The following is a 23,976-nucleotide window of genomic DNA, read 5'->3' as shown; positions in this document are numbered from 1 at the left end:
CGAACGGGTGCTTGTTTAAGGAGCTTCGCCCCTAAAAGGCTGAGTGGAAACCTCGATCGGTTGAAAAGGAATCCGGCTGGCAGAGAAGATGGTTCTTTACGGCACTGGCAGGGCTCACAAACTGGTAAGTACACTGGTTACACTACCACTACGACTAGGACTACTACGAGGAACAAACGGGTGCCGCTTTAAGGAGCTTCGCCCCAAAAAGGTTGAGTGGAAACATCGATCGGTTGATAAGGTAACCGGCTTGTAGAGAAGATGGCTCTTTGCGGCGCTGGCCGGGCTCACAAACGGTAAGTATACTAATTATACACTGCGACTACGACCACGACTACTGCGATGAACGAACGAATGCTGCTTTAAGGAGCTTCGCCCCTAAAGGGTTGAGTGCAAACCTTGATCAGTTGAAAAGCTATCCGGCTGGTAGAGAAGATGGCTTTTTACGGCTCCGGCACGGCTCAAAAACGGGTAAATATACTGGTTACACATTACGACTACGACTAGGATTACTACGATAAAAGATCGGGTGCCGCTTTAAGAAGCTTCGCCCCTAAAAGGTTGAGTGGAAACATCGATCGGTTGAAAAAGCATCCGGCTGGTAGAGAAGGTGGCTGTTTACGGCACCGGCAGGGCTCACAAACGGGTAAGTGTACTGGTTACACACTATGACTACGACTAAGATTATTACGATAAATGATCGGGCGCCGCTTTAAGGGGCTTCGCCCCTAAAAGGTTGAGTGGAAACCTCGATCGGTTGAAAAGGCATCCGGCTGGTAGAGAAGATGGCTCTTTACTGCTCCGGCAGGGCTCACAAACGGGTAAGTGTACTGGTTACACACTACGACTACGACTAGGATTACTATGATAAACGATCGGGTGCCGCTTTAAGGAGCTTCGCCCCTTAAAGAATGAGTGGAAACATCGATCAGTTGAAACTGTATCTAGCTGGTAGAGAGGATGGGTCTTCACGGTGCTGGCAGGACTCATAAATGAGTACGTTCACTGGTTACACACTACGACTACGACTACGACTACTACGAGGAACAAACGGGTGCCGCTTTAAGGAGATTCACCCCTAAAAGGTTGAGTGGAAACCTCGATCAGCTGAAAAAGTTTCCAGCTTGTAGAAAAGATGGCTCTTTACGGCTCTGGCAGGGCTCAAAACGGGAAAGTATACTGGTTATACACTACGACTACGACCGGGACTACTGCGATGAACGAACGAATGCCGCTTTAATGAGCTTCGCCCCTAAAAGGTCGAGTGCAAACCTTGATCGGTTGAAAAGGTATCCGGCTGGTAGAGAAGATGGCTCTTTACGGCTCCGGCAGGGCTCACAAACGGGTAAGTGTACTGGTACACACTACGACTACGACTAGGATTACTACGATAAACGATCGAGTGCCGCTTTAAGAAGCTTCGCCCCTAAAAGGTTGAGTAGAAACATCGATCGGTTGAAAAAGTATCCGGCTGGTAGAGAAGATGGCTCTTTACGGCTCCGGCAGGGCTCACAAACTGGTAATTTCACTGGTTACACACTACGACTACGACTAGGATTACTACAATAAACAATCGGGCGCCGCTTTAAGAAGCTTCGCCCCTAAAAGGTTGAGTGGAAACATCGATCGGTTGAAAAGGTATCCGGCTGCTAGAGAAGACGGCTCTTTACGGCTCTGGCAGGACTCACAAATGGGTACGTAAACTGGTTACACACTAGGACTACGACTAGGAATACTACGAATGACGAACGGGTGCCTCTTTAAAAAGCTTCGCCCCTAAAAGGTTGAGTTGAAACATCGATCGGTTGAAAAGGTATCTAACTGGTAGAGATCATGGCTCTTTATGGCTCTGGCAGGGCTCACAAACAGGTAGGTAGCCTGTTTACACACTACGACTACACTAGGAGAACTACAATAAACGATCGGGTGCCGCTTTAAGAAGCTTCGCCCCTAAAAGGTTGAGTGCAAACATCGATCGGTTGAAAAGGTATGTGACTGGTAGAGAAGATGGCTCTTTATGGCTATTGCAGGGCTCACAAACGGGTAAGTATACTAGTTACATACTGCGACTAGGACTACTACAAGGGACGACGGGTGCTGCTTTAAGGAGCTTCGCCCCTAAAAGGTTGAGTAGAAACATTGATCGGTTGAAAAGGTGTCCGGCTCGTAGAGAAGATGGCTTTTTGCGGCTCTGGCAGGGCTCACAAACGGGTAAGTGTACTGGTTACACACTACGACTACGACTAGGACTACTACGATGAACGAACGGGTGCCGCTTTAAGTAGCTTCACCCCTAAAAGCTTGAGTGGAAACCTCGTTCAGTTGGAAAGATATCTGGCTGAAAAAGAAAATGGCTCTTTATAGCACTTTCAGAGCTCGCAAACTGGTTAGTATACTTGTTACACTACCACTACGACTAGGACTACTACGATGAACGAACGGGTGCCGCTTTGAGAAGCTTTGCCCCTAAAAGGTTGAGTGGAAACATCGATCGGCTGAAAAAGTTTTCAGCTTGTAGAGAAGATGGTTCTTTACGGCACTGGCAGGGCTCACAAACTGGTAAGTATACTGGTTACACTACCACTACGACTAGGACTACTACGATGAACGAACGGGTGCCGCTTTAAGGAGCTTCGCCCCTAAAAGGTTGAGTGGAAACCTCGATCGGCTGAAAAAGTTTTCAGCTTGTAGAGAAGATGGCTCTTTACGGCTCTGGCAGGGCTCACAAACGAGTAAGTGTTCTGGTTACACACTACGACTACGACTAGGATTACTACAATAAACGATCGGGGGCCGCTTTAAGGAGCTTCGTCCCTTAAAAGTTGAGTGGAAACCTCTATCGGTTGAAAAGGTATCCGGCTGGCAGAGAAGATGGTTCTTTACGGCACTGGCAGGGCTCACAAACTGGTAAGTATACTGGTTTTACTACCACTACGACTAGGACTACTACGATGAACGAACGGGAGCCGCTTTAAGTAGCTTAGCCCCTAAAAGGTTGAGTGGAAACCTCGATCGGCTGAAAAAGTTTCCAGCTTGTAGAGAAGATGGCTTTTACGGCTCTGGCAAGGCTCACAAACAGGAAAGCATACTGGATATACACTACGACTACGACTAGGACTACTGCAAAGAATGAATGAATGCCACTTTAAGGAGCTTCGCCACTAAAAGGTTGAGTGCAAACCTTGAAGGGTTGAAAAGATATCTGGCTGATAGAGAAAATGGCTCTTTAGAGCAATTTCAGAGCTCACAAACGGGTAAGTATACTGGTTACACACATCGAGTACGACTAGGATTACTACAATAAACGAAGTATGCCGCTTTAAGAAGCTTCGCCCCTAAAGGTTGAGTGGAAACATCGATTGGTTGAAAAGGTATCCGGCTGGTAGAGAATATGGCTCTTTATGGCTTTGGCAGGGCTAACAAACGTTTGAGTGTACAGGTTACACACTACGACTACGACTAGGAGTACTACGCTGAACGAACGAATGCCGCTTTAATGAGCTTCGCCCCTAAAAGGTTGAGTGCAAACCTTGATCGGTTGAAAAGGTATCCGGCTGGTAGAGAAGATGGCTCTTTACGGCTCCGGCAGGGCTCACAAACGGGTAAGTGTACTGGTTACACACTACGACTACGACTAGGATTACTACGATAAACGATCGGGTGCCGCTTTAAGAAGCTTCGCCCCTAAAAGGTTGAGTAGAAATACCGATCGGTTGAAAAGGTATCCGGCTGGCAGAGAAGATGGCTCTTTACGGCTCCGGCAGGGCTCACAAACGGGTAATTTCACTGGTTACACACTACGACTACGACTAGGATTACTACGATAAACGATAGGGCGCCGCTTTAAGAAGCTTCGCCCCTAAAAGGTTGAGTGGAAACATCGATCGGTTGAAAAGGTATCCGGCTGCTAGAGAAGACGGCTCTTTACGGCTCTGGCAGGACTCACAAATGGGTACGTAAACTGGTTACACACTACGACTACGACTAGGAATACTACGAATGACGAACGGGTGCCTCTTTAAAAAGCTTCGCCCCTAAAAGGTTGAGTTGAAACATTGATCGGTTGAAAAGGTATCTAACTGGTAGAGATCATGGCTCTTTATGGCTCTGGCAGGGCTCACAAACGGGTAGGTAGCCTGTTTACACACTACGACTACACTAGGAGAACTACGATAAACGATCGGGTGCCGCATTAGGAAGCTTGGCCCCTAAAAGGTTGAGTGCAAACATCGATCGGTTGAAAAGGTATCTGACTGGTAGAGAAGATGGCTCTTTATGGCTATGGCAGGGCTCACAAACGGGTAAGTATATTAGTTACATACTACGACTAGGACTACTACAAGGGACGACGGGTGCCGCTTTAAGGAGCTTTGCCCCTAAAAGGTTGAGTTGAACTATCGATCGGCTGAGAAAGTTTTCATCTTGTAAAGAAGACGGTTCTTTACGGCACTGGAAGGGCTCACAAACTGGTAAGTATACTGGTTACACTAACACTACGACTACGACTACTACGATGAACAAACGGGTGCCGCTTTAAGGAGCTTCGCCCCTAAAAGGTTGAGTGGAAACCTCGATCGGCTGAAAAAATTTCCAGCTTTTAGAGAAGATGGCTCTTCACGGTTCTGGCAGAGCTCACGAACGGGTAAGTGTACAGGTTACACACTACGACTACGAATAGTAGTACTACGCTGAACGGACGGGTGCCCGTTTATAGAGCTTCGCCCCTTAATGCCGCTTTAACGAAAGCCGCTTTAAGGAGCTTCGCCCCTAAAAGCTTGAGTGCAAACCTTGATCGGTTGAAAAGTAAGTGTACTGGTTACACTACCACTACGACTAGGACCACTACGATGAACGAACGGGTGCCGATTTAAGGAGCTTCGCCCCTAAAAGGTTGAGTGGAAACCTCGATCGGCTGAAAAAGTTTCCAGCTTGTAGAGAAGATAGCTGTTTACGGCTCTGGCAGGGCTCATAAACGGGAAAGTATACTGGTTATACACTACGACTACGACTAAGACTACTGCGAAGAACGAACGAATGCCGCTCGAAAGAGCTTCGCCCATAAAAGGTTGAGTGAAAACCTTGATCAGTTGAAAAGGTATCCGGCTGGTAGAGAAGATGGCTCTTCACGGTTCTGGCAGGGCTCACGAACGGGTAAGTGTACAGGTTACACACTACGACTACGAATAGGAGTACTACGTTGAACGAACAGGTGCCCGTTTATAGAGCTTCGCCCCTTAAAGGTTGAGTGGAAACCTCGATAGGTTGAAAAGGTTTCCGGCTAGTAGAGAAGGTGGCTCTTTATGGCTTTGGCAGGGCTCACAAACATTATTTAGGTGTACAGGTTACACACTAAGACTACGACTAGGAGTACTACGCTGAACGAACGGGTGCCGCTTTAAGGAGCTTCGCCCCTTAAAGATTGAGTGGAATCCTCGATCGGGTGAAAAGGTATCCGGCTGGCAGAGAAGATGGTTCTTTACGGCACTGGCAGGGCTCGAACTGGTAAGTATACTGGTTCACTATCACTACGACTAGGACTACTACGATGAACGAACGGGTGCCGCTTTACGTAGCTTCGCCCCTAAAAGGTTGAGTGGAAACCTCGATCGGCTGAAAAAGTTTCCAGCTTGAAGAGAAGAAGGCTCTTTACGGCTCTGGCAGGGCTCACAAACGGGAAAGTATACTGGGTATACACTACGACTACGACCAGGACTACTGCGATGAACGAACGAATGCCGCTTTAAGGAGCTTCGCCCCTAAAAGGTTGAGTGCAAACCTTGATCGGTTGAAAAGGTATCCGGCTGGTAGAGAAGATGGCTCTTTACGGCTCCGGCAGGGCTCACAAACGGGTAAGTGTACTGGTTACACACTACGACTACGACTAGGATTACTACGATAAACGATCGGGTGCCGCTTTAAGAAGCTTCGCCCCTAAACGGTCGAATGGAAACATCGATCGGTTGAAAAGGTATCCGGCTGCTAGAGAAGATGGCTCTTTACGGCTCTGGCAGGACTCACAAATGGGTACGTAAACTGGTTACACACTACGACTACGACTAGGACTACTACGAGGAACGAACGGGTGCCGCTTTAAGGAGCGTCGCCCCAAAAAGGTTGAGTGGAAACATCGACTCGTTGATAAGGTAACCGGCTTGTAGAGAAGATGGCTCTTTGCGGCGCTTGCCGGGCTCACAAACGGTAAGTATACTGGTTACCCACTACGACATAGACTACTACGATGAACGAACGGGTGCTTGTTTAAGGAGCTTCGCCCCTAAAAGGCTGAGTGGAAACCTCGATCGGTTGAAAAGGAATCCGGCTGGCAGAGAAGATGGTTCTTTACGGCACTGGCAGGGCTCACAAACTGGTAAGTACACTGGTTACACTACCACTACGACTAGGACTACTACGAGGAACAAACGGGTGCCGCTTTAAGGAGCTTCGCCCCAAAAAGGTTGAGTGGAAACATCGATCGGTTGATAAGGTAACCGGCTTGTAGAGAAGATGGCTCTTTGCGGCGCTGGCCGGGCTCACAAACGGTAAGTATACTAATTATACACTGCGACTACGACCACGACTACTGCGATGAACGAACGAATGCTGCTTTAAGGAGCTTCGCCCCTAAAGGGTTGAGTGCAAACCTTGATCAGTTGAAAAGCTATCCGGCTGGTAGAGAAGATGGCTTTTTACGGCTCCGGCACGGCTCAAAAACGGGTAAATATACTGGTTACACATTACGACTACGACTAGGATTACTACGATAAAAGATCGGGTGCCGCTTTAAGAAGCTTCGCCCCTAAAAGGTTGAGTGGAAACATCGATCGGTTGAAAAAGCATCCGGCTGGTAGAGAAGGTGGCTGTTTACGGCACCGGCAGGGCTCACAAACGGGTAAGTGTACTGGTTACACACTATGACTACGACTAAGATTATTACGATAAATGATCGGGCGCCGCTTTAAGGGGCTTCGCCCCTAAAAGGTTGAGTGGAAACCTCGATCGGTTGAAAAGGCATCCGGCTGGTAGAGAAGATGGCTCTTTACTGCTCCGGCAGGGCTCACAAACGGGTAAGTGTACTGGTTACACACTACGACTACGACTAGGATTACTATGATAAACGATCGGGTGCCGCTTTAAGGAGCTTCGCCCCTTAAAGAATGAGTGGAAACATCGATCAGTTGAAACTGTATCTAGCTGGTAGAGAGGATGGGTCTTCACGGTGCTGGCAGGACTCATAAATGAGTACGTTCACTGGTTACACACTACGACTACGACTACGACTACTACGAGGAACAAACGGGTGCCGCTTTAAGGAGATTCACCCCTAAAAGGTTGAGTGGAAACCTCGATCAGCTGAAAAAGTTTCCAGCTTGTAGAAAAGATGGCTCTTTACGGCTCTGGCAGGGCTCAAAACGGGAAAGTATACTGGTTATACACTACGACTACGACCGGGACTACTGCGATGAACGAACGAATGCCGCTTTAATGAGCTTCGCCCCTAAAAGGTCGAGTGCAAACCTTGATCGGTTGAAAAGGTATCCGGCTGGTAGAGAAGATGGCTCTTTACGGCTCCGGCAGGGCTCACAAACGGGTAAGTGTACTGGTACACACTACGACTACGACTAGGATTACTACGATAAACGATCGAGTGCCGCTTTAAGAAGCTTCGCCCCTAAAAGGTTGAGTAGAAACATCGATCGGTTGAAAAAGTATCCGGCTGGTAGAGAAGATGGCTCTTTACGGCTCCGGCAGGGCTCACAAACTGGTAATTTCACTGGTTACACACTACGACTACGACTAGGATTACTACAATAAACAATCGGGCGCCGCTTTAAGAAGCTTCGCCCCTAAAAGGTTGAGTGGAAACATCGATCGGTTGAAAAGGTATCCGGCTGCTAGAGAAGACGGCTCTTTACGGCTCTGGCAGGACTCACAAATGGGTACGTAAACTGGTTACACACTAGGACTACGACTAGGAATACTACGAATGACGAACGGGTGCCTCTTTAAAAAGCTTCGCCCCTAAAAGGTTGAGTTGAAACATCGATCGGTTGAAAAGGTATCTAACTGGTAGAGATCATGGCTCTTTATGGCTCTGGCAGGGCTCACAAACAGGTAGGTAGCCTGTTTACACACTACGACTACACTAGGAGAACTACAATAAACGATCGGGTGCCGCTTTAAGAAGCTTCGCCCCTAAAAGGTTGAGTGCAAACATCGATCGGTTGAAAAGGTATGTGACTGGTAGAGAAGATGGCTCTTTATGGCTATTGCAGGGCTCACAAACGGGTAAGTATACTAGTTACATACTGCGACTAGGACTACTACAAGGGACGACGGGTGCTGCTTTAAGGAGCTTCGCCCCTAAAAGGTTGAGTAGAAACATTGATCGGTTGAAAAGGTGTCCGGCTCGTAGAGAAGATGGCTTTTTGCGGCTCTGGCAGGGCTCACAAACGGGTAAGTGTACTGGTTACACACTACGACTACGACTAGGACTACTACGATGAACGAACGGGTGCCGCTTTAAGTAGCTTCACCCCTAAAAGCTTGAGTGGAAACCTCGTTCAGTTGGAAAGATATCTGGCTGAAAAAGAAAATGGCTCTTTATAGCACTTTCAGAGCTCGCAAACTGGTTAGTATACTTGTTACACTACCACTACGACTAGGACTACTACGATGAACGAACGGGTGCCGCTTTGAGAAGCTTTGCCCCTAAAAGGTTGAGTGGAAACATCGATCGGCTGAAAAAGTTTTCAGCTTGTAGAGAAGATGGTTCTTTACGGCACTGGCAGGGCTCACAAACTGGTAAGTATACTGGTTACACTACCACTACGACTAGGACTACTACGATGAACGAACGGGTGCCGCTTTAAGGAGCTTCGCCCCTAAAAGGTTGAGTGGAAACCTCGATCGGCTGAAAAAGTTTTCAGCTTGTAGAGAAGATGGCTCTTTACGGCTCTGGCAGGGCTCACAAACGAGTAAGTGTTCTGGTTACACACTACGACTACGACTAGGATTACTACAATAAACGATCGGGGGCCGCTTTAAGGAGCTTCGTCCCTTAAAAGTTGAGTGGAAACCTCTATCGGTTGAAAAGGTATCCGGCTGGCAGAGAAGATGGTTCTTTACGGCACTGGCAGGGCTCACAAACTGGTAAGTATACTGGTTTTACTACCACTACGACTAGGACTACTACGATGAACGAACGGGAGCCGCTTTAAGTAGCTTAGCCCCTAAAAGGTTGAGTGGAAACCTCGATCGGCTGAAAAAGTTTCCAGCTTGTAGAGAAGATGGCTTTTACGGCTCTGGCAAGGCTCACAAACAGGAAAGCATACTGGATATACACTACGACTACGACTAGGACTACTGCAAAGAATGAATGAATGCCACTTTAAGGAGCTTCGCCACTAAAAGGTTGAGTGCAAACCTTGAAGGGTTGAAAAGATATCTGGCTGATAGAGAAAATGGCTCTTTAGAGCAATTTCAGAGCTCACAAACGGGTAAGTATACTGGTTACACACATCGAGTACGACTAGGATTACTACAATAAACGAAGTATGCCGCTTTAAGAAGCTTCGCCCCTAAAGGTTGAGTGGAAACATCGATTGGTTGAAAAGGTATCCGGCTGGTAGAGAATATGGCTCTTTATGGCTTTGGCAGGGCTAACAAACGTTTGAGTGTACAGGTTACACACTACGACTACGACTAGGAGTACTACGCTGAACGAACGGGTGCTGCTTTAAGGAGCTTCGCCCCTAAAAGGTTGAGTGGAAAACGCGATTGGTTGAAAAGGTATCCGGCTGCTAGAGAAGACGGCTCTTTACGGCTCTGACAGGACTCACAAATGGGTAGGTAAACTTGTTACACACTACGACTACGACTAGGAATACTACGAGTAACGAACGGGTGCCGCTTTAAGGAGCTTCGCCCCAAAAAGGTTGAGTGGAAACCTCGATCGGCTGAAAATGTTTCCAGCTTGTAGAGAAGATGGCTCTCTACGGCACTGGCAGGGCTCACAATCTGGTAAGTGTACTGGTTACACTACCACTACGACTAGGACTACTACGATGAACGATCGGGTGCCGCTTAAGGAGCTTCGCCCCTAAAAGGTTGAGTGGAAACCTCGATCGGCTGAAAAAGTTTCCAGCTTGTAGAGAAGATGGCTCTTTATGGCTCTGGCAGGGCTCACAAACGGGAAAGTATACTGGTTATACACTACGACTACGACTAGGACTACTGCGATGAACGAACGAATGCCGCTCTAAAGAGCTTCGCCCATAAAAGGTTGAGTGAAAACCTTGATCGGTTGAAAAGGTATCCGGCTGATAGAGAAGATGGCTCTTCACGGTTCTGGCAGGGCTCACAAACGGGTAAGTGTAAAGGTTACACACTACGACTACGAATAGGAGTACTACGCTGAACGAACGGGTGCCCGTTTATAGAGCTTCGCCCTTTAAAGGTTGAGTGGAAACCTCGATCGATTGAAAAGGTTTCCGGCTAGTAGAGAAGGTGACTCTTTATGGCTTTGGCAGGGCTCACAAACATTTAGGTGTACAGGTTACACACTAAGACTACGACTAGAAGTACTACGCTGAACGAACGGGTGCCGCTTTAAGGAGCTTCGCCCCTAAAAGGTTGAGTGGAAACCGCGATTGGTTGAAAAGGTATCCGGCTGCTAGAGAAGACGGCTCTTTACGACTCTGACAGGACTCACAAATGGGTACGTAAACTGGTTACACACTACGACTACGACTAGGAATACTACGAGGAACGAACGGGTGCCGCTTTAAGGAGCTTCGCCCCAAAAAGGTTGAGTGGAAACCTCGATCGGTTGAAAAGGTATCCGGCTGGCAGAGAAGATGGTTCTTTACGGCACTGGCAGGGCTCACAAACTGGTAAGTATACTGGTTACACTACCACTACGACTAGGACTACTACGATGAACGAACGGGTGCCGCTTTGAGAAGCTTTGCCCCTAAAAGGCTGAGTGGAAACATCGATCGGCTGAAAAAGTTTTCAGCTTGTAGAGAAGATGGTTCTTTGCGGCACTGGCAGGGCTCACAAACTGGTAAGTATACTGGTTACACTAACACTACGACTAGGACTACTACGATGAACAAACGGGTGCCGCTTTGAGGAGCTTCGCCCCAAAGGTTGAGTGGAAACCTCGATCGGTTGAAAAGGTATCCGGCTGGTAGAGAAGATGGCTGTTTAAGGCTTTGGCAGGGCTCACAAACTGGTAAGTGTACTGGTTACACTACCAATACGACAAGGACTACTACGATGAACGAACGGATGCCGCTTTAAGGAGCTTCGCCCCTAAAAGGTTGAGGGGAAACCTCGATCGGCTGAAAACGTTTTCAGCTTGTAGAGAAGATGGCTCTTTACGGCTCTGGCAGGGCTCACAAACGAGTAAGTGTACTGGTTACACACTACGACTACGACTAGGATTACTACGATAAACAATCGGGGGCCGCTTTAAGGAGCTTCGTCCCTTAAAGGTTGAGTGGAAACCTCTATTGGTTGAAAAGGTATCCGGCTGGCAGAGAAGATGGTTCTTTACGGCACTGGCAGGGCTCAAAAACTGGTAAGTATACTGGTTTTACTACCACTACGACTAGGACTACTACGATGAACGAACGGGTGCCGCTTTAAGTAGCTTCGCCCCTAAAAGGTTGAGTGGAAACCTCGATCGGCTGGAAAAGTTTCCAGCTTGTAGAGAAGATGGCTTTTACGGCTCTGGCAGGGCTCACAAACAGGAAAGCATACTGGTTATACACTACGACTACGACTAGGACTACTGCAAAGAATGAACGAATGCCGCTTTAAGGAGCTTCGCCCCTAAAATGTTGAGTGCAAACCTTGAAGGGTTGGAAAGATATCTGGCTGATAGAGAAAATGGCTCTTTAGAGCAATTTCAGAGCTCACAAAGGGGTAAGTATACTGGTTACACACTACGACTACGACTAGGATTACTACAATAAACGAACGGGTGCAAGAATCTTCGCCCTTAAAGGTTGAGTGGAAACATCGATTGGTTGAAAAGGTATCCGGCTGGTAGAGAAGATGGCTCTTTATGGCTTTGGCAGGGCTAACAAACGTTTGAGTGTACAGGTTACACACTACGACTACGACTAGGAGTACTACGCTGAACGAACGGGTGCCGTTTAAGGAGCTTTGCCCCTAAAAGGTTGAGTGAAAACATCGATCGGTTGAAAAGATATCCGGCTTGTAGAGAAGATCGCTCTTTATGGCACTGGCAGACTCACAAACCGGTAAGTTTACTAGTTACATACTACGACTGGGACTACTACAAGGGACGAACGGGTGCTGCTTTAAGGATCTTCGCCCCTAAAAGGTTGAGTGGAAACATCGATCGGCTGAAAAAGTTTCCAGCTTGTAGAGAAGATGGCTCTCTACATCTCTGGCAGGGCTCACAAACGGGAAAGTAAACTGGTTACACACTACGACTACGACTAGGATTACTACGATAAACGATCGGGTGCCGCTTTAAGAAGCTTCGCCCCTAAAAGGTTGAGTGGAAACATCGATCGGTTGAAAAGGTATCCGGCTGGTAGAGAAGATGTCCCTTTATGGCTTTGGCAGGGCTCATAAACGTTTACAGGTACAGGTTACACACTACGACTACGACTAGGAATACTACGAGTAACGAACGGGTGCCGCTTTAAGGAGCTTCGCCCCAAAAAGGTTGAGTGGAAACCTCGATCGGCTGAAAATGTTTCCAGCTTGTAGAGAAGATGGCTCTCTATGGCACTGGCAGGGCTCACAATCTGGTAAGTGTACTGGTTACACTACCACTACGACTAGGACTACTACGATGAACGATCGGGTGCCGCTTAAGGAGCTTCGCCCCTAAAAGGTTGAGTGGAAACCTCGATCGGCTGAAAAAGTTTCCAGCTTGTAGAGAAGATGGCTCTTTATGGCTCTGGCAGGGCTCACAAACGGGAATGTATACTGGTTATACACTACGACTACGACTAGGACTACTGCGATGAACGAACGAATGCCGCTCTAAAGAGCTTCGCCCATAAAAGGTTGAGTGAAAACCTTGATCGGTTGAAAAGGTATCCGGCTGATAGAGAAGATGGCTCTTCACGGTTCTGGCAGGGCTCACAAACGGGTAAGTGTAAAGGTTACACACTACGACTACGAATAGGAGTACTACGCTGAACGAACGGGTGCCCGTTTATAGAGCTTCGCCCTTTAAAGGTTGAGTGGAAACCTCGATCGATTGAAAAGGTTTCCGGCTAGTAGAGAAGGTGACTCTTTATGGCTTTGGCAGGGCTCACAAACATTTAGGTGTACAGGTTACACACTAAGACTACGACTAGAAGTACTACGCTGAACGAACGGGTGCCGCTTTAAGGAGCTTCGCCCCTAAAAGGTTGAGTGGAAACCGCGATTGGTTGAAAAGGTATCCGGCTGCTAGAGAAGACGGCTCTTTACGACTCTGACAGGACTCACAAATGGGTACGTAAACTGGTTACACACTACGACTACGACTAGGAATACTACGAGGAACGAACGGGTGCCGCTTTAAGGAGCTTCGCCCCAAAAAGGTTGAGTGGAAACCTCGATCGGTTGAAAAGGTATCCGGCTGGCAGAGAAGATGGTTCTTTACGGCACTGGCAGGGCTCACAAACTGGTAAGTATACTGGTTACACTACCACTACGACTAGGACTACTACGATGAACGAACGGGTGCCGCTTTGAGAAGCTTTGCCCCTAAAAGGCTGAGTGGAAACATCGATCGGCTGAAAAAGTTTTCAGCTTGTAGAGAAGATGGTTCTTTGCGGCACTGGCAGGGCTCACAAACTGGTAAGTATACTGGTTACACTAACACTACGACTAGGACTACTACGATGAACAAACGGGTGCCGCTTTGAGGAGCTTCGCCCCAAAGGTTGAGTGGAAACCTCGATCGGTTGAAAAGGTATCCGGCTGGTAGAGAAGATGGCTGTTTAAGGCTTTGGCAGGGCTCACAAACTGGTAAGTGTACTGGTTACACTACCAATACGACAAGGACTACTACGATGAACGAACGGATGCCGCTTTAAGGAGCTTCGCCCCTAAAAGGTTGAGGGGAAACCTCGATCGGCTGAAAACGTTTTCAGCTTGTAGAGAAGATGGCTCTTTACGGCTCTGGCAGGGCTCACAAACGAGTAAGTGTACTGGTTACACACTACGACTACGACTAGGATTACTACGATAAACAATCGGGGGCCGCTTTAAGGAGCTTCGTCCCTTAAAGGTTGAGTGGAAACCTCTATTGGTTGAAAAGGTATCCGGCTGGCAGAGAAGATGGTTCTTTACGGCACTGGCAGGGCTCAAAAACTGGTAAGTATACTGGTTTTACTACCACTACGACTAGGACTACTACGATGAACGAACGGGTGCCGCTTTAAGTAGCTTCGTCCCTAAAAGGTTGAGTGGAAACCTCGATCGGCTGGAAAAGTTTCCAGCTTGTAGAGAAGATGGCTTTTACGGCTCTGGCAGGGCTCACAAACAGGAAAGCATACTGGTTATACACTACGACTACGACTAGGACTACTGCAAAGAATGAACGAATGCCGCTTTAAGGAGCTTCGCCCCTAAAATGTTGAGTGCAAACCTTGAAGGGTTGGAAAGATATCTGGCTGATAGAGAAAATGGCTCTTTAGAGCAATTTCAGAGCTCACAAAGGGGTAAGTATACTGGTTACACACTACGACTACGACTAGGATTACTACAATAAACGAACGGGTGCAAGAATCTTCGCCCTTAAAGGTTGAGTGGAAACATCGATTGGTTGAAAAGGTATCCGGCTGGTAGAGAAGATGGCTCTTTATGGCTTTGGCAGGGCTAACAAACGTTTGAGTGTACAGGTTACACACTACGACTACGACTAGGAGTACTACGCTGAACGAACGGGTGCCGTTTAAGGAGCTTTGCCCCTAAAAGGTTGAGTGAAAACATCGATCGGTTGAAAAGATATCCGGCTTGTAGAGAAGATCGCTCTTTATGGCACTGGCAGGGCTCACAAACCGGTAAGTTTACTAGTTACATACTACGACTGGGACTACTACAAGGGACGAACGGGTGCTGCTTTAAGGATCTTCGCCCCTAAAAGGTTGAGTGGAAACATCGATCGGCTGAAAAAGTTTCCAGCTTGTAGAGAAGATGGCTCTCTACATCTCTGGCAGGGCTCACAAACGGGAAAGTAAACTGGTTACACACTACGACTACGACTAGGATTACTACGATAAACGATCGGGTGCCGCTTTAAGAAGCTTCGCCCCTAAAAGGTTGAGTGGAAACATCGATCGGTTGAAAAGGTATCCGGCTGGTAGAGAAGATGTCCCTTTATGGCTTTGGCAGGGCTCATAAACGTTTACAGGTACAGGTTACACACTACGACTACGACTAGGAATACTACGAGTAACGAACGGGTGCCGCTTTAAGGAGCTTCGCCCCAAAAAGGTTGAGTGGAAACCTCGATCGGCTGAAAATGTTTCCAGCTTGTAGAGAAGATGGCTCTCTATGGCACTGGCAGGGCTCACAATCTGGTAAGTGTACTGGTTACACTACCACTACGACTAGGACTACTACGATGAACGATCGGGTGCCGCTTAAGGAGCTTCGCCCCTAAAAGGTTGAGTGGAAAGCTCGATCGGCTGAAAAAGTTTCCAGCTTGTAGAGAAGATGGCTCTTTATGGCTCTGGCAGGGCTCACAAACGGGAAAGTATACTGGTTATACACTACGACTACGACTAGGACTACTGCGATGAACGAACGAATGCCGCTCTAAAGAGCTTCGCCCATAAAAGGTTGAGTGAAAACCTTGATCGGTTGAAAAGGTATCCGGCTGATAGAGAAGATGGCTCTTCACGGTTCTGGCAGGGCTCACAAACGGGTAAGTGTAAAGGTTACACACTACGACTATGAATAGGAGTACTACGCTGAACGAACGGGTGCCCGTTTATAGAGCTTCGCCCTTTAAAGGTTGAGTGGAAACCTCGATCGATTGAAAAGGTTTCCGGCTAGTAGAGAAGGTGACTCTTTATGGCTTTGGCAGGGCTCACAAACATTTAGGTGTACAGGTTACACACTAAGACTACGACTAGAAGTACTACGCTGAACGAACGGGTGCCGCTTTAAGGAGCTTCGCCCCTAAAAGGTTGAGTGGAAACCGCGATTGGTTGAAAAGGTATCCGGCTGCTAGAGAAGACGGCTCTTTACGACTCTGACAGGACTCACAAACTGGTAAGTATACTGGTTACACTACCACTACGACTAGGACTACTACGATGAACGAACGGGTGCCGCTTTGAGAAGCTTTGCCCCTAAAAGGCTGAGTGGAAACATCGATCGGCTGAAAAAGTTTTCAGCTTGTAGAGAAGATGGTTCTTTGCGGCACTGGCAGGGCTCACAAACTGGTAAGTATACTGGTTACACTAACACTACGACTAGGACTACTACGATGAACAAACGGGTGCCGCTTTGAGGAGCTTCGCCCCAAAGGTTGAGTGGAAACCTCGATCGGTTGAAAAGGTATCCGGCTGGTGGAGAAGATGGCTGTTTAAGGCTTTGGCAGGGCTCACAAACTGGTAAGTGTACTGGTTACACTACCAATACGACAAGGACTACTACGATGAACGAACGGATGCCGCTTTAAGGAGCTTCGCCCCTAAAAGGTTGAGGGGAAACCTCGATCGGCTGAAAACGTTTTCAGCTTGTAGAGAAGATGGCTCTTTACGGCTCTGGCAGGGCTCACAAACGAGTAAGTGTACTGGTTACACACTACGACTACGACTAGGATTACTACGATAAACAATCGGGGGCCGCTTTAAGGAGCTTCGTCCCTTAAAGGTTGAGTGGAAACCTCTATTGGTTGAAAAGGTATCCGGCTGGCAGAGAAGATGGTTCTTTACGGCACTGGCAGGGCTCAAAAACTGGTAAGTATACTGGTTTTACTACCACTACGACTAGGACTACTACGATGAACGAACGGGTGCCGCTTTAAGTAGCTTCGCCCCTAAAAGGTTGAGTGGAAACCTCGATCGGCTGGAAAAGTTTCCAGCTTGTAGAGAAGATGGCTTTTACGGCTCTGGCAGGGCTCACAAACAGGAAAGCATACTGGTTATACACTACGACTACGACTAGGACTACTGCAAAGAATGAACGAATGCCGCTTTAAGGAGCTTCGCCCCTAAAATGTTGAGTGCAAACCTTGAAGGGTTGGAAAGATATCTGGCTGATAGAGAAAATGGCTCTTTAGAGCAATTTCAGAGCTCACAAAGGGGTAAGTATACTGGTTACACACTACGACTACGACTAGGATTACTACAATAAACGAACGGGTGCAAGAATCTTCGCCCTTAAAGGTTGAGTGGAAACATCGATTGGTTGAAAAGGTATCCGGCTGGTAGAGAAGATGGCTCTTTATGGCTTTGGCAGGGCTAACAAACGTTTGAGTGTACAGGTTACACACTACGACTACGACTAGGAGTACTACGCTGAACGAACGGGTGCCGTTTAAGGAGCTTTGCCCCTAAAAGGTTGAGTGAAAACATCGATCGGTTGAAAAGATATCCGGCTTGTAGAGAAGATCGCTCTTTATGGCACTGGCAGGGCTCACAAACCGGTAAGTTTACTAGTTACATACTACGACTGGGACTACTACAAGGGACGAACGGGTGCTGCTTTAAGGATCTTCGCCCCTAAAAGGTTGAGTGGAAACATCGATTGGCTGAAAAAGTTTCCAGCTTGTAGAGAAGATGGCTCTCTACATCTCTGGCAGGGCTCACAAACGGGAAAGTAAACTGGTTACACACTACGACTACGACTAGGATTACTACGATAAACGATCGGGTGCCGCTTTAAGAAGCTTCGCCCCTAAAAGGTTGAGTGGAAACATCGATCGGTTGAAAAGGTATCCGGCTGGTAGAGAAGATGTCCCTTTATGGCTTTGGCAGGGCTCATAAACGTTTACAGGTACAGGTTACACACTACGACTACGACAAGGAGAACTACGCTGAACGAACGGGTGCCGCTTTAAGGAGCTTCGCCCCTTAAAGATTGAGTGGAACCTCGATTGGTTAAAAAGTTATCCGGCTGGCCGAGAATATGGTTCTTTACGGCACTGGCAGGGCTCACAATCTGGTAAGTGTACTGGTTACACTACCACTACGACTAGGACTACTACGATGAACGAACGGGTGCCGCTTTAAGGAGCTTCGCCCCTAAAAGGTTGAGTGGAAACCTCGATCGGCTGAAAAAGTTTCCAGCTTGTAGAGAAGATGGCTCTTTACGGCTCTGGCAGGGCTCACAAACGGGAAAGTATATTGGTTATACACTACGACTACGACTAGGACTACTGCGATGAACGAACGAATGCCGCTCTAAAGAGCTTCGCCCATAAAAGGTTGAGTGAAAACCTTGATCGGTTGAAAAGGTATCCGGCTGGTAGAGAAGATGGCTCTTCACGGTTCTGGCAGGGCTCACAAACGGGTAAGTGTACAGGTTACACACTACGACTACGAATAGAAGTACTACGCAGAACGAACGGGTGCCGTTTTAAGGAGCTTCGCCCCTTAAAGATTGAGTGGAATCCTCGATCGGTTGAAAAGGTATCCGGCTGGCAGAGAAGATGGTTCTTTACGGCACTGGCAGGGCTCGCAAACTGGTAAGTATACTGGTTCACCATCACTACGACTAGGACTACTACGATGAACAAACGGGTGCCCCTTTAAGGAGCTTCGCCCCTAAAAGGTTGAGTGGAAACCTCGATCGGCTGAAAAAGTTTCCAGCTTGTAGAGAAGAAGGCTCTTTACGGCTCTGGCTGGGCTCAAAAACGGGAAACTATACTGGTTATAGACTACGACTACGACCAGGACTACTGCGATGAACGAACTAATGCCACTTTAAGGAGCTTCGCCCCTTAAAGATTGAGTGAAAACCTCAATCGGTTGAAAAGGTATCCGGCTGGCAGAGAAGATGGTTCTTTACGACACTGGAAGGGCTCGCAATCTGGTAAGTATACTGGTTCACTATCACTACGACTAGGACTACTACGATGAACGAACGGGTGCCGCTTTAAGGAGCTTCGCCCCTAAAAGGTTCAGTGGAAACCTCGATCGGCTGAAAAAGTTTCCAGCTTGTTGAGAAGAAGGCTCTTTACGGCTCTGGCAGGGCTCACAAACGGGAAAGTATACTGGTTATACACTACGACTACGACCAGGACTACGGCGATTAACGAACGAATGCCGCTTTAAGGAGCTTCGCCTCTAAAAGGTTGAGTGCCAACCTTGATCGGGTGAAAAGGTATCCGGCTGGTAGAGAAGATGGCTCTTTACGGCTCCGGCAGGGCTCACAAACGGGTAAGTGTACAGGTTACACACTACGACTACCACTAGGAGTACTACGCTGAACGAACGGGTGCCGCTTTAAGGAGCTTCGCCCCTTAAACGTTGAGTGGAAACCTCGATCGGTTGAAAAGGTATTCGGCTGGTAGAGAAGATGGCTCTTTATGGCTTTGGCAGGGCTCACAATCGTTTAAGTGTACAGGTTACACACTACGACTACGACTAGGAGTGCTACACTGAACGAACGAGTGCCGCTTTAAGGAGCTTCGCCCCTTAAAGGTTGAGTGGAAACCTCGATCGGTTGAAAAGGTATCCGGCTGGCCGAGAATATGGTTCTTTACGGCACTGGCAGGGCTCACAATCTGGTAAGTGTACAGGTTACACACTACGACTACGACTAGGAGTACTACGCTGAACGAACGGGTGCCGTTTAAGGAGCATTGCCCCTAAAAGGTTGAGTGAAAACATCGATCGGTTGAAAAGCTATCCGGCTTGTAGAGAAGATGGGTCTTTATGGCACTGGCAGGGCTCACAAACCGGTAAGATTACTAGTTACATACTACGACTGGGACTACTACAAGGGACGAACGGGTGCTGCTTTAAGGATCTTCGCCCCTAAAAGGTTGAGTGGAAACATCGATCGGCTGAAAAAATTTCCAGCTTGTAGAGAAGATGGCTCTCTACATCTCTGGCAGGGCTCACAAACGGGAAAGTATACTGGTTACACACTACGACTACGACTAGGATTACTACGTTAAACGATCGGGTGCCGCTTTAAGAAGCTTCGCCCCTAAAAGGTTTAGTGGAAACATCGATCGGTTGAAAAGGTATCCGGCTGGTAGAGAAGATGGCCCTTTATGGCTTTGGCAGGGCTCATAAACGTTTAAGTGTACAGGTTACACACTACGACTACGACTAGGAGTACTACGCTGAACGAACGGGTGCCGCTTTAAGGAGCTTCGCCCTTCAAAGATTGAGTGGAACCTCGATTGGTTAAAAAGTTATCCGGCTGGCCGAGAATATGGTTCTTTACGGCACTGGCAGGGCTCACAATCTGGTAAGTGTACTGGTTACACTACCACTACGACTAGGACTAATACGATGAACGAACGGGTGCCGCTTTAAGGAGCTTCGACCCTAAAAGGTTGAGTGGAAACCTCGATCGGCTGAAAAAGTTTCCAGCTTGTAGAGAAGATGGCTCTTTACGGCTCTGGCAGGGCTCACAAACGGCAAAGTATACTGGTTATACACTACGACTACGACTAGGACTACTGCGATGAACGAACGAATGCCGCTCTAAAGAGCTTCGCCCATAAAAGGTTGAGTGAAAACCTTGATCGGTTGAAAAGGTATCTGGCTGGTAGAGAAGATGGCTCTTCACGGTTCTGGCAGGGCTCACAAACGGGTAAGTGTACAGGTTACACACTACGACTACGAATAGGAGTACTACGCTGAACGTACGGGTGCCCGTTTATAGAGCTTCGCCCCTTAAAGGTTGAGTGAAAACCTCGATCGGTTGAAAAGGTTTCCGGCTAGTAGAGAAGGTGGCTCTTTATGGCTTTGGCAGGGCTCACAAACATTTAGGTGTACAAGTTACACACTAAGACTACGACTAGGAGTACTACGCTGAACGAACGGGTGCCGCTTTAAGGAGCTTCGCCCCTTAAAGATTGAGTTTAATCCTCGATCGGTTGAAAAGGTATCCGGCTGGCAGAGAAGATGGTTCTTTACAGCACTGGCAGGGCTCGCAAACTGGTAAGTATACTGGTTCACTATCACTACGACTAGGACTACTACGATGAACAAACGGGTGCCCCTTTAAGGAGCTTCGCCCCCTAAAAGGTTGAGTGGAAACCTCGATCGGCTGAAAAAGTTTCCAGTTTGTAGAGAAGAAGGCTCTTTACGGCTCTGGCTGGGCTCAAAAACGGGAAACTATACTGGTTATACACTACGACTACGACCAGGACTACTGCGATGAACGAACTAATGCCACTTTAAGGAGCTTCGCCCCTTAAAGATTGAGCGAAAACCTCGATCAGTTGAAAAGGTATCCGGCTGGCAGAGAAGATGGTTCTTTACGACACTGGCAGGGTTCGCAAACTGGTAAGTATACTGGTTCACTATCACTACGACAAGGACTACTACGATGAACGAACGGGTGCCGCTTTAAGGAGCTTCGCCCCTAAAAGGTTCAGTGGAAACCTCGATCGGCTGAAAAAGTTTCCAGCTTGTAGAGAAGAAGGCTCTTTACGGCTCTGGCAGGGCTCACAAACGGGAAAGAATACTGGTTATACACTACGACTACGACCAGGACTACTGCGATGAACGAAAGAATGCCGCTTTAAGGAGCTTCCCCCCTAAAAGGTTGAGTGGAACCTCGATTGGTTAAAAAGTTATCCGGCTGGCCGAGAATAAGGTTCTTTACGGCACTGGCAGGGCTCACAATCTGGTAAGTGTACTGATTACACTACCACTACGACTAGGACTACTACGATGAACGAACGGGTGCCGCTTTAAGGAGCTTCGCCCCTAAAAGGTTGAGTGGAAACTTCGATCGGCTGAAAAAGTTTCCAGCTTGTAGAGAAGATGGCTCTTTACGGCTCTGGCAGGGCTCACAAACGGGAACGTATACTGGTTATACACTACGACTACGACTAGGACTACTGCGATGAACGAACGAATGCCGCTCTAAAGAGCTTCACCTATAAAAGGTTGAGTGAAAACCTTGATCGGTTGAAAAGGTATCCGGCTGGTAGAGAAGATGGCTCTTCACGGTTCTGGCAGGGCTCACAAACGGGTAATTGTACAGGTTACACACTACGACTACGAATAGGAGTACTACGCTGAACGAACGGGTACCCGTTTATAGAGCTTCGCCCCTTAAAGGTTGAGTGGAAACCTCGATCGGTTGAAAAGGTTTCCGGCTAGTAGAGAAGGTGGCTCTTTATGGCTTTGGCAGGGCTCACAAAGATTTAGGTGTACAAGTTACACACTAAGACTACGACTAGGAGTACTACGCTGAACGAACGGGTGCGGCTTTAAGGAGCTTCGCCCCTTAAAGATTGAGTGAAATCCTCGATCGGTTGAAAAGGTATCCGGCTGGCAGAGAAGATGGTTCTTTACGGCACTGGCAGGGCTCAAAAAAGGGAAACTAAACTGGTTATACACTACGACTACGACCAGGACTGCTGCGATGAACGAACTCATGCCACTTTAAGGAGCTTCGCCCCTTAAAGATTGAGTGAAAACCTCGATCGGTTGAAAAGGTATCCGGCTGGCAGAGAAGATGGTTCTTTACGACACTGGCAGGGCTCGCAAACTGGTAAGTATACTGGTTCACTATCACTACGACTAGGACTACTACGATGAACGAACGGGTGCCGCTTTAAGGAGCTTCGCCCCTAAAAGGTTGAGTGGAAACATCGATCGGCTGAAAAAGTTTCCAGCTTGTAGAGAAGAAGGCTCTTCACGGCACTGGCTGGGCTCAAAAAAGGGAAACTAAACTGGTTATACACTACGACTACAACCAGGACTACTGCGATGAACGAACTAATGCCACTTTAAGGAGCTTCGCCCCTTAAAGATTGAGTGAAAACCTCGATCGGTTGAAAAGGTATCCGGCTGGCAGAGAAGATGGTTCTTTACGACACTGGCAGGGCTCGCAAACTGGTAAGTATACTGGTTCACTATCACTACGACTAGGACTACTACGATGAACGAACGGGTGCCGCTTTAAGGAGCTTCGCCCCTAAAAGGTTGAGTGGAAACATCGATCGGCTGAAAAAGTTTCCAGCTTGTAGAGAAGAAGGCTCTTCACGGCTCTGGCAGGGCTCACAAATGGGAAAGTATACTGGTAATACACTACGACTACGACCAGGACTACTGCGATGAACGAACGAATGCCGCTTTACGGAGTTCGCCCCTAAAAGGTTGAGTGCAAACCTTGATCGGTTGAAAAGGTATCCGGCTGGTAGAGAAGATGGCTCTTTACGGCTCCGGCAGGGCTCACAAACGGGTAAGTGTACAGGTTACACACTACGACTACCACTAGGAGTACTACGCTGAACGTACGGGTGCCGCTTTAAAGAGCTTCGCCCCTTAAAGGTTGAGTGGAAACCTCGATCGGTTGAAAAGGTATCCGACTGGTAGAGAAGATGGCTCTTTATGGCTTTGGCAGGGCTCACAAACGTTTAAGTGTACAGGTTACACACTACGACTACGACTAGGAGTACTTCACTGAACGAACGAGTGCCGCTTTAAGGAGCTTCGCCCCTTAAAGCTTGATTGGAAACATCGATCGGTTGAAAAGGTATCCGGCTGGTAGAGAAGATGGCTCTTTACGGCTACGGCAGGGCTCACAAACGGGTAAGTGTACTGGTTACACACTACGACTACGACTAGGATTACTACGATAAACAATCGGGGGCCACTTTAAGGAGCTTCGTCCCTTAAAGGTTGAGTGGAAACCTCTATCGGTTGAAAAGGTATCCGGCTGGCAGAGAAGATGGTTCTTTACGGCACTGGCACGGCTCACAAACTGGTAAGTATACTGGTTTTACTACCACTACGACTAGGACTACTACGATGAACGAACGGGTGCCCCTTTAAGTACCTT

Source organism: Rhipicephalus microplus, chromosome 1, assembly GCF_043290135.1.
Source record: "Rhipicephalus microplus isolate Deutch F79 chromosome 1, USDA_Rmic, whole genome shotgun sequence".
Classification (NCBI taxonomy): Eukaryota; Metazoa; Arthropoda; class Arachnida; order Ixodida; family Ixodidae; genus Rhipicephalus; species Rhipicephalus microplus.
Note: the sequence above shows the minus strand (reverse complement) of the source record.